The sequence below is a fragment of the Somniosus microcephalus genome, unplaced genomic scaffold, assembly GCF_052327205.1.
Source record: "Somniosus microcephalus isolate GS21.2 unplaced genomic scaffold, FLI_Smic_1.0 scaffold37, whole genome shotgun sequence".
NCBI classification, from domain to species: Eukaryota; Metazoa; Chordata; class Chondrichthyes; order Squaliformes; family Somniosidae; genus Somniosus; species Somniosus microcephalus.
Window position 1 is genome coordinate 294,321 of NW_028225224.1, and position 12,286 is coordinate 306,606.

A 12,286-nucleotide genomic window follows, 5' to 3' on the forward strand; every position below is an offset into this window, starting at 1 on the left:
AACACTAAAGACCCCCATTCTACCCTCTCTTGGGAAAAGAGCTCGGAAGACAACCAGACCTCTGTTTAAATTACAGATAAACATGGATCCAGTCGACCCTTTATATCAGAGGTTCCGTCTCGGGGAGAAGAAGCTCTCCCGGTTTACCCTTACACCCGAGAACTCACTTTTAATGTGGAAGCAAGTCATCCTCGGTTCCAAGGGACTGCCTAAGAAGGAAGAAGATATAATTGGAGTAAGACTTCTTTACTCCTGTACTCAAATCCTCTTGTAATGAAGGCCAGCATAACATTTGCCTTCTTAACTGCCTTTCACAACCACCGGATGTCCCAAAGCACTTTACAGCCAATGAAGTATTTTTGAAGTGTAGTCACTGTTGTAATGTGGGAAACGTGGCAGCCAATTTGCGCACAGCAAGCTCCCACAAACAGCAATGTGATAATGACCAGATAATCTGTTTTTTCGTCATGTTGATTGAGGTATAAATATTGGGCTCAAAACACCAGGGACAACTTCTTCGAAATAGCACCACGGGATCTTTTACATCCACTTGAGGGGGCAGACAGGGCCCTCGGTTTAACGTCTCATCTGGAAGACGGCACCTCCGACACTGCAGTGTTCCTTCATTACTGCCCCTCTGACAATGTGGCTCTCCCGCAGCACAGTCCTTCCCACAGTGCGGCGCTTCCGCAGTACTGCCCCTCCGACAGTGCAGCGCTCCCTCAGTATTCCCCCTCCGACAGTGCGGCGCTCCCTCAGTACTGTCCCTCCGACAGTGCGGCGCTCCCACAGTACTGCCCCTCCGACAGTGCGGCGCTCCCTCAGTACTGCCCCTCCGACAGTGCAGCGCTCCCTCAGTACTGCCCCTCTGACAGTGCGGCGCTCCCTCAGTACTGCCCCTCCGACAGTGCGGCGCTCCCTCAGTACTGCCCCTCCGACAGTGCGGCACTCCCTCAGTACTGCCCCTCCGACAGTGCGGCGCGCCCTCAGTACTGACCCTCCGACAGTGCGGCGCTCCCTCAGCACTGCCCCGCCGAGAGTGCGGCACTCCCTCAGTACTGCCCCTCCGACAGTGCGGCGCTCCCTCAGTACTGCTCCTCCGACAGTGCGGCGCTCCCTCAGTACTGCCCCTCCGACAGTGCGGCGCTCCCTCAGTACTGCCCCTCCGACAGTGCGGCGCTCCCTCAGTACTGCCCCTCCGACAGTGTGGCACTCCCTCAGCACTGCCCCTCCGACAGTGCGGCGCTCCCTCAACACCGCACTGGAGTGTCAGCCTCGCTTTATGTGCTCAAGTCCCTGGAGCGGAATTTGAACCCACAACCTTCTGACTCTGCTATCCACTGAGCCACAGCTAACTCCAGTCTTTTACAGTTTCATCATAACTTCCTTGCTTTTTGCACTCTACACCTCTCCTAAAGCAGGGGAGTTATGATGAATTGTTCAAGTTTTTTTTGCAGAGTGACCCAGGCTGTGTGTAGGAAACAATTGTGCATTTGAAAGCAGCTTGTATTGTGAAGCTTGTGCCCCTTTGCCAGGCCCGCTGCCTGCGGCCCCTCTCCCAGATTCCAGCCCCAGCTCTGTGCTGACTGAGCTGCTCTCACCTGGGGACAGCGCGTCACAATCGGCCCCAGCGCACCTGAGCTGGAGAGGAGGCCCCGCCCCCTTGCCGCGCCGCCATTGGTTGGAGGACAAGGCCGCCCAGTTCAGTCCTCCCAGCTCAGCCGTCTTCCTATTGGTCAGCGCTCCCGTCAGTCACAGGCCCGGGCCGGCCTCCACCTGACTGGCCTCTTCCTCTGATGACGTCACAATCGGGCCCCAGCCTCAGCGCCGGGCAGGAAGGTCCCGCCCCCTTGCCGCGCCGCCATTAGTGGGAGGACCAGGTCGCCCAGTTCAGTCCGCCAACCTCAGCCCTCTTCCTATTGGTCAGCGCTCCCGTCAGTCAGAATCACATTGCTCCGGCTCACTCCGCTCCGTTCGGTGTCCGCGGAGGTCCCGCCCGCCGACTCTCAGGTTTGGTTTTTCTGGTATTTTACTTTATAATCTCGCTCTCCGCTCCCCCTTCACCTCGATTTAAATCGATTCGCCCACACTTTACTTGAGCCCGGCCGCTGATTCCGCCTCTTCCCCGGGCCCGGCCTTCCATTCGCTCTCCGGAGACCCCGCGCAGGCGCACTGGCAGCCTCGTGTTGCGCCTGCCCGCGCTGTGATTGGTGCAGGGGAAGGCAAGTGGGCGTGTCCGGGCCCGGGCCCACGTGGGGGAGACAAAGGCTGGCTGGAGCGCATGCGCAGCCCGCCTCGCACCGTTGGGAAGCTTTTCAAAAATGTTTTTTTCCGAAACAAATTGAAAACACTCATTAATTCCCCCAACCTCCTCCCCTCTAAAGTGTGATTATTATTATTTTTGTTTTTCCTCATTTGTGTGGGGTGTCTTTTTTTACCTTGCGGTGGCGTGCGCCGATCCAACCGACCCCGGGTCGTTGCGTGTTGGCGTCAGCGCGTAATCGGAGGGGGATTGATTGACGCTAAACACCCGCCAATCAGGAGCGCGGAAAACGCTGGGAGGACCGGGCGGGCTGACGGTCCTCCAACCAATGGCGGCGCGGGAGGGAGGGGGGCGGGACCTCGGTGGGCTGCAGGCCGCTTTCCTGCTTTCATTGTCTGCAGGAGCTGTTAAAGGGAAGGGGAGGAGGGGGTGGAAAAAACCCAGCTTGTGAATGTTTATTCCTTTGCATTACCTTTATTGCAAGGCTATTCATCAACTGCATTCATTTAAAAATAAGTGAACCTTTTCTCTTTTTGACTTTTATCCAGAACAAACAGCCCTGGTGCTGTGAACATTTTGGTGGGCAGCCACTTTTAAAGGGACAAAGACCAGCATTCTTCCTCCTCTCTCTCTCTCTCTCTCTTGTGAGTATTTGTGCTGGGTGAGGGGGGCGGGGGGGGGTGAGTCAAAGGGGACTGCGGCCCCTTTACAACAAAAACAATTGCTTGGCCATTTAAAGGGGAATGGGTGCCCCCCAGGTATTTAAAGGGGCAGTGCCTCTCTCTCTCTCTCTATCATGTAAGAGCAGGGAGGTTCTGCTTGAACTGTACAAAACACCAGTTAGGCCACCAGCTAGAGTGCTGCGTGCAGTTCTGCTCGCCCCATTGCAGGAAAGATGTGACTACTCGAGACAGGAGACTTACGAGGATGTTGCCAGGACTAGAGAATTTCAGCTACAAGGAAAGATTGAATACATAGAAACATAGAAGATAATCTACATCCTAGGGTACTTAAGGAAGTGGTCCTAGAAATAGTAGATGCATTGCTGGTCATCTTCCAAAATTCGATAGACTCTGGAACAGTACCCATGGATTGGAGGGTAGCTAATGTTACCCCACTGTTCAAAAAAGGTGGCAGAGAGTAAATGGGGAATTACAGACCGGTAAGCCTGACATCGGTAGTGGGGGAAATGCTAGAGTCCATTATAAAAGACATAATAGCAGAGCACTTGGAAAACAGTGACCGGATCGGACAAAGTCAACATGGATTTACAAAAGGTAAATCATGCTTGACTAATCTACTGGAATTTTTTGAGGATGTAACTGGTAAAATAGATAAGGGAGAACCAGTGGATGTGGTGTATTTGGACTTTCAAAAGGCTTTCGATAAGGTCCCGCATAAGAGATAGAAACATAGAAACATAGGAGCAGGAGTAGGCCATTCGGCCCCTCGAGCCTGCTCCGCCATTCAATGCGATCATGGCTGATCATCCAAGTTCAGTACCCAGTCCCTGCCTTCTCCCCATACCCCTTGATCCCTTTAGCCTTCAGAAATATATCCAACTCCTTCTTGAATATATTTAATGAATTGGCCTCTACTGCCTTCTGTGGTAGAGAATTCCACAGGTTCACCACTCTCTGGGTGAAGAAATTCCTCCTCATTTCTGTCCTAAAAGGCCCCCTTTTCCTTAGACTGTGACCCCTGGTTCTGGACTCCCCAACCATCGGGAACATCCTTTCTGCATCTGGTGTGTCCAGTCCTGCCAGAATTTTATAAGTTTCAATGAGATCCCCTCTCATTCTTCTAATCTCCAGCGAGTATAAGCCCAATCGACCCAATCTCTCCTCATACATCATTCTTGCCATCCCAGGTATCAGCCTGGCGAATCTTCGCTGAACTCCCTCCATGGCAAGAACATCCTTCCTCAGAGAAGGCGACCAAAACCGCACACAATGCTCAAGATGTGGTCTCACCAAGGCCCTGCACAACTGCAGCAAGACATCCTTGTTCCTGTACTCAAACCCTCTCGCTATGAAGGCCGACATACCATTTGCCTTCTTAACCGCCTCTCCGACAGTGCGGCACTCCCTCAGTATTCCCCCTCCGACAGTGTGGCGCTCCCTCAGCACTGCCCCTCCGACAGTGCGGCGCTCCCTCAGTACTGCCCCCTCCGACAGTGCGGCGCTCCCTCAGTATTCCCCCTCCGACAGTGCGGCGCTCCCTCAGCACTGCCCCTCCGACAGTGCGGCGCTCCCTCAGCACCGCACTGGAGTGTCAGCCTCGCTTTATGTGCTCAAGTCCCTGGAGCGGGATTTGAACCCACAACCTTCTGACTCTGCTATCCACTGAGCCACAGCTGACTCCAGTCTTTTACACAGTTTCATCACAACTTCCTTGCTTTTGCACTCTAGCCTCTCCTAAAGCAGGGAGTTATGATGAATTATTAAACAGTTTTTTTTGCAGGAAACAATTTTGCATTTGAAAGCAGCTTGTATTGTGAAGCTTGTGCCCCTTTGCCAGGCCCGCTGCCTGCGGCCCCTCTCCCAGATTCCAGCCCCAGCCTTGAGCTGCTCTCACCTGGGGACAGCACATCACAATCGGCCCCAGCACACCTGAGCTGGAGACCCAGGGCCCGCCCCCTTGCCGCGCCGCCATTGTTTGGAGGACCAGGTCGCCCAGTTCATTCCTCCCAGCTCAGCCATCTTCCTATTGGTCAGCACTCCCGTCAGTCACAGGCCCGGGCCGGCCTCCATTCACCTGAATGGGTCTCTTCCTCTGATGACGTCACAATCGGGCCCCAGCCTCAGCACCGGGGAGGAAGGTCCCGCCCCCTAGCCGCGCCGCCATTGGTTGGAGGACCAGGCCGCTCAGTTCAGTCCTCCCAGCTCAGCCGTTTTCCTATTGGTCAGCGGTCCCGTCAATCAGAATCACATTGCTCCGGCTCACTCCGCCACCCCGCGCGGATCAATCCGCTCCGTTCGGCGTCCGCGGAGGTCCCGCCCGCCCGACTCTCAGGTTTGGTTTTTCTCGTATTTTACTTTATAATCTCGCTCTCCACTCCCTCCCCTCACCTCGATTTAACTCGATTCCCCAACACTTTACTTATAAAATTCTAACAGCACTAGACAGACTATATGCAGGAAGGATGTTCCCAATGGCGGTGGAGTCCAGAACCAGGGGTCACAGTCTAATGATAACGGGTAAGCCATTTAGGACAGAGATGAGGAGGAATTTCTTCACCCAGAGAGTGGTGAACCTGTGGAATTCTCTACCACAGAAGGCAGTAGAGGCCAATTCATTAAATATATTCAAGAAGGAGTTGGATATATTTCTTAAGGCTAAAGGTATCAAGGGATATGGGGAGAAGGCAGGGACCAGGTACTGAATTTGAATGATCAGCCATGATCTCATTGAATGGCGGAGCAGGCTTGAGGGGCCGAATGGCCTACTCCTGCTCCTATCTTCTATGTTTCTATGCGACCCCTGGTTCTGGAATCCACGACCATCGGGAACATCCTTCCTGCATCTAGTCTGTGTAGTCATGTTAGAATTTTATAAGTTTCAATGAGATCCCCTTTCATTCTGCTAAACTCCAGTGAGTATAAGCCCAATCGACCCAATCTCTCCTCATACGTCATTCCTGCCATCCCAGGTATCAGTCTGGTGAATCTTCGCCGCACTCCCTCCATGGCAAGAACATCCTTCCTCAGATAAGGTGACCAAAACTGCACACAATACTCAAGGTGTGGCCTCACCAAGGCCCTGTACAACTGCAGCAAGACATCCTTGTTCCTGTACTGAAACCCTCTCGCTACGAAGGCCAACATACCATTTCCCTTCTTAACCGCCTGCTGCACCTGCATGCTTACCTTCAGTGACTGGTGCACAAGGACACCCAGGTCTCGTTGCATTTCCCCTTCTCCCAATCTATTACCGTTCAGATAATAATCTGCCTTCCTGTTTTTGCCACCAAAGTGGATAACCTCGCATTTGTGGGGGGGCCGAATGAGCATGCGTGGCCCCGCCTCTCCACATTTAAAGGGACACCCACCCCCTCCATATTTAAAGGGACTCCCTCCCCCCTCTCGTGTTTTCTTCTGATTAAAGGGACAGTGACAATTCCCCCAGCCACCGCACTTTAGCAAGAATGTGAAAGACCTTGAGAGCCAGCCAGTGGCTCAGTTGGGAGCACCCTCGTTTCTCAGCCAGAAAGTTGTGGGTTCAAAGTCCCCACTCCAGGGACTCGAGCACATAAACCTAGGCTGACACTCCGGGGCAGTGCCGAAGGAGCACCGCACTGTCGGAGGGGCAGTGCTTAGGGGGCGCGGCCCTGTCGGAGGGACAGTACTGAGGGATAGCCGCACTGTCGTAGGGGCAGTACTGAGGGAGCGCCGCACTGTCGTAGGGGCAGTACTGAGGGAGCGCCGCACTGATGGAGGGGCAGTACTGAGGGAGCGCCGCACTGTGGGAGGGGCAGTACTGAGGGAGCGCCGCACTGGCGGAGAGCCGTCTTTCGGAAGAGATGTTCAGGTGGACATAAACGATCCCACTATTTCGAAGAAGGGCAGGAGAGTTATCCCCGATGTCCTGGCCATTATTTATGATGCAAATTGGCTGCAGTGTTTCCCACATTACAACAGCGACTACACTTCAAAAAGTACTTCATTGTCTGTAAAACCGTTGGTCGTGAAAGGCGCTGTATAAAGGCCAGTCTTTCTTTATTTTCTCTCCTGTATTTATATTAATTACTTATATAAACCTCTTTTACTGTCTCTTGCAAGGGGAGGAATTGCAGACGGGCAGCTTAACGCAAACTTCACACGAAGATCTGACAGAGCCACTCAATTCATCAGGAGCTGAATATCATCGACATATGGAAGCGGAAAGCAGCAATCAGAGTGCGGGCAAACTGCACACGTGTCTTGTGTGTGGACGTGGATTCAACCGAAGGTGCAGCCTGGGGAGGCACAAGTGTAAACAAAGCAAGGAGACTCTGTGCAAATGTCGGGAATGTGGGAAGGGATTCAGTTGCCTTTCCGAGCTGGAGACTCATCAACGCAGTCACTCCGTGAAATGTCCGTTCACCTGCTCCGTATGTGGTAAGGGATTCGCTCATTCAGGCTCCCTGCGGGCACACCAGCGAGTTCACACTGGGGAGAGGCCGTTCGCCTGCTCCGTGTGCGGGAAGGGATTCACTGAACAATCCAACCTGCTGAGACACCAGCGAGTTCACACTGGGGAGAAGCCGTTCGCCTGCTCTCACTGTGAAAAGAGGTTTAACCAGTCTTCCCACCTGTTGATACACGAGCGTATTCACACCGATGAGAGACCTTTTCAGTGCTCCGACTGCGAGAAGGGCTTCAGAAGATCCAGCCAACTGATACAGCACCAGCAAGTTCACACCGGGGAGAGGCCGTTCACCTGCTCCGTGTGTGGGAAGGGATTCCCTCTCTCCTTCACCCTCAAGAGACACCAGCTGGTTCATACTGACGAGAGGCCGTTCACCTGCTCCGAGTGCGGGATAGGATTCGCTCGTCCCTCCACTCTGCGCGAACACCAGCTGGGTCACGCTGACGAGAGGCCGTTCTCCTGCTCCGAGTGCGGGAAAGGATTTATTCGTCTCACCTATCTGCGGGAACACCAGCTGGTTCACACTGACGAGAGGCCGTTTAAATGTTCCGACTGCGACAAGAGTTTCAAATGCTCCAAGGACCTGAAGAAGCATCGACGCATCCACACCGGGGAGAGGCCGTTCAGCTGCTCTCAGTGCGGGAAGAGGTTTACGCAGTCATCCAATCTTCGGAATCACCAGTTCACTCACACTGGGGAGAGACCGTTCCCCTGCTCAGTGTGTGAAAAGGGATTCACCAGTTCATCTCACCTGCTGAGACACCAGCAAGTTCACACCTGAGTGCACTGGTCCCATTCTGCTGTTAATCACATGAAGGACTATTCTGTGTTAATAATGGCAATTACGGGGTTGGGGGGCGGGGGTGCCATTTGAAGATGCTGATAATAACCCCAGTAACTGGGCTGGAGTTTAAGAGGGGTCAGCATCGGCTCAGTGGGTGACACTCTCACCTCTAGAGTCAGAAGGTCGTGGGTTTGAGTCCCACTCTGGAGACTTGAGCACATAATCTCGGCTGACACTCCAGGGCAGTACTGAGGGAGAGCTGCTCTGTCAGAGGTGCCATACTATTTGCCTTCTTAACCGCCTGCTGCACCTGCACGACTGGTGCACAAGGACACCCAGGTCTCGTTGCACTTCACCTTCTCCCAATCTATTGCCATTCAGATAATAATCGGCCTTCCTGTTTTCCCCACCAAAGTGGATAACCTCGCATTTATCCACATTATGTTGCATCTGCCATGCATCTGCCCAATCACCCAACCTGTCCAAATCATACTGGAGTTTCTCGGCATCCTCCTCACAGCACACACGCCCACCCAGCTTTGTGTCATCTGCAAACTTGGAGATATTACATCTAGTTCCCTCGTCTAGATCATTTATATATATTGTGAATAGCTGGGGTCCAAGGACCGATCCCTGCGGTACCCCACTAGTCACTGCCTGCCACTCGGAAAAAGACCCGGTTATTCCAACTCTTTGCTTCCTGTCTGCCAGCCAGTTCTCTATCCAAGTCAATACCTTGCCCCCAATCCCATGTGCCTTAACTTTACACGCTAATCTCTTATGCGGGACCTTATCGAAAGCCTTCTGAAAGTCCAAATACACCACATCCACTGGTTCTCCCTTATCTATTCTACCAGTTACATCCTCAAAATATTCCAGTAGATTAGTCAAGCACGATTTACCTTTTGTAAATCCATGTTGACTTTGTCCGATCCTGTCACTGTTTTCCAAGTGCTCTGCTATTACATCTTTTATAATGGACTCTAGCATTTTCCCCACTACTGATGTCAGGCTTACTGGTCTATAATTCCCTGTTTTCTCTCTACCACCTTTTTTAAATAGTGGGGTAACATTAGCTACCCTCCAATCCATGGGAACTGTTCCAGAGTCTATCGAATTTTGGAAGATGATCAGCAATGCATCTACTATTTCTAGGGCCACTTCCTTAAGTACCCTAGGATGTAGATTATCAGGCCCTGGGGATTTATCAGCCTTCAATGCCGTCAATTTCCCTAACACCATTTCCTTACAAATACTGATTTCATTCATTCCTCCCTCTCATTAGACCCTATGTTCCCCGACATCTCTGAGAGGTTATTTGTGTCATCCTTTTTAAGACAGAACCAAAGTATGTATTTAATTGGTCTGCCATTTCTTTGTTCCCCATATTAAATTCCCCTGATTCTGACTGCAAGGGACCTACGCTTTACTTCGCCAACCTTTTTCTCTTCACATATCTATAGAAGCTTTTACAGTCAGTTTTTATGTTTCCTGCAAGCTTACTCTCATATTCTATTTTCCTCCTCTTAATTAATCCCTTTGTCCTCCTTTGCTGAATCCTAAACTGCTCCCAATCCTCAGGTTTGCTGCTGGTTCTGGCTTAATTATATGTCCTCTCCTTGGATCTTATGCTATCCCTAATTTCCATTTGGTTGAGTCACCTTTTTTGTTTTATTTTTATCCCAAACAGGGATGAACAAATTCTGTAGATCATCCAAGCGATCTTCAAATGTTTGCCATTGCCTATCCACCATCAACCCTTTAAGTAATGTTCCACAATCCATCCCAGCCAACTCATGCCTCATACCATCGTAGTTTCCTTTATTTAAATTCAGGACCCTAGTCTCTGAGTCAACTACTTCACTCTCCATTTTAATGAAGAATTCTATCATATTATGATCGCTCTGACCCAAGGGGCCTCGCACAACAAGATTGCTAATTAATCCTTTCTCATTACATAATACCCAATCTAAGATGGCCTGATCTCTAGTTGGTTCCTCAACATATTGGTCCAGGAAACCATCCCATATACACTCTAGGAATTCCTCCTCCACAGTATTGTTACTAATTTGGTTAGCCCAATCTATATGTAGATTAAAGTCACCCATGATAACTGCTGTGCCCTTATTGCACGCATCTCTAATTTCCTGTTTAATACCATCCACAACCTCAACATTACTCTTTGGGGGTCTGTATACAACTCCCACTAACGTTTTGTGCCCCTTGGTATTTCTCAGCTCTGCACATACAGATTCCACATCATCAGAGCTAATGTCCTTCCTTACTATTGTGTTAATCTCCTCTTTAACCAGCAATGCTACCCTACCTCCTTTTCCTTTTTTCCTGTCCTTCCTGAATATTGAATACCCCTGGATGTTGAATTCCCAGACTTGGTCATCCTGGAGCCATGTCTCCATAATCCCAATTATATCATAACCGTTTACATCTATTTGTGCAGCTAATTCATCCACCTTATTACGAATGCTCCTCGCATTAAGACACAAAGCCTTCAGGGTTGATTTTTTTAACACTCTTAGTCCTTTTAGAATTATTATTTACTGTGGCCCTGTTTGATTTACACCCTTGATTTCTCTGACTTCCACTTTTGTTTTTCTCCTTCCTGTCTTTTGCTTCTATCCTTGCTTCCCTTTCCTCTGTCTCCCTGCACAGGTTCCCAACCCCTACCTCTTTCACCAAACTTTTGGTCACCTGTCCTAATATCTCTTATATGAGTCAGTGTTAAATTTGGTCTGATGGTGTTCCTGTGAACTGATTGGGACGTTTTTACTATGTTACATTGGATTACATAGGACATACGGCACAGAAACAGGCCATTCGGCCCAACCAGTCCAAGCTCCACTCGAGCCTCCTCCCGTCATTCCTCATCTAAATCTATCAGCATAACCCTCTATTCCATTCTCCCTCATATGCTTGTCCAGCCTCCCCTTAAATTCAATAACAAAATACTGTGGATGCTGGAAATCTGAAATAACAACAGAAAATGCTGGAAATACTCAGCAGGCCAGGCAGCATCTGTGGAGAGAGAAACAGAGTTAACGTTTCAGATCTGGGACCCTTCATCAGAACTGATCAAGGGTCCCAGACCTGAAACGTTAACTCTGTTTCTCTCTCCACGGATGCTGTCTGGCCTGCTGAGTATTTCCAGCATTTTCTGTTGTTATCCCCTTAAATTCATCGATACTATTCACTTCAACCACTCCCTGTGGTAGTGAGTTCCACATTCTCACCACTCTCTGGGTAAAGAAGTTCCTTCTGAATTCCCTGTTGGATTTCTTGGTGACTATCTTATATCGATGGCCTCTAGTTATACTCTTCCCCACAAGTGGGAACATTCGTTATCCACCTCTATTAGGTCACCCCACAGCCTTCTATTTTCAACAGGAAAGAGACCCAGCCTGTTCATCCTTTCCTGATATGTATACCCTCGCATTTCTGGTATCATCCTTGTAAATCTTCTCTGCACCCTCTCCAGTGCTTCTATATCCTTGTTATAATATGGCGACCAGAACTGTACGCAGCACTCTAAGTGTGGTCTAACCAAGGTTCGATACAGGTTTAGTATAACTTCACTGCTTTTCAATTCTATCCCTCTAGAAATAAACCCTAGTGCTTGGTTTGCTTTTTTTATGGCCTTGCTAACCTGTGTCGCATCTTTTAGTAATTTGTGTATTTGTACTCCGAGATCCCTTTGTTCCTCTACCCCACCTAGACTCGCACCCTCCAAGTGATAAGTGACCTCCCCATTCTTCCTACCAAAATGTAATACCTCACATTTATCTGTGTTGAACTTCATTTGCCAATTATATACCCATTCTGCAAGTTTATTAATGTCCTCCTGTAATTTGTAGCAGTCCTCATCAGTGTTGACTATTCCCCAAAGTTGGTGTCATTCGCAAATTTAGAAATGGTGTTTTTGATTCCAAAGTCTAAATCGTTAATATAAGTTGTGAACAACAGTGGACCCAGCACTGATCCTTGTGGAACACCACCACCCACCTTCTGCCACTGTCAACAGCTCCCTTTTACCATTGATTTGTGAAATAAAGTCTATCAATCAGACGTCTCAATGTTTCCTGTTCCACGAGCTT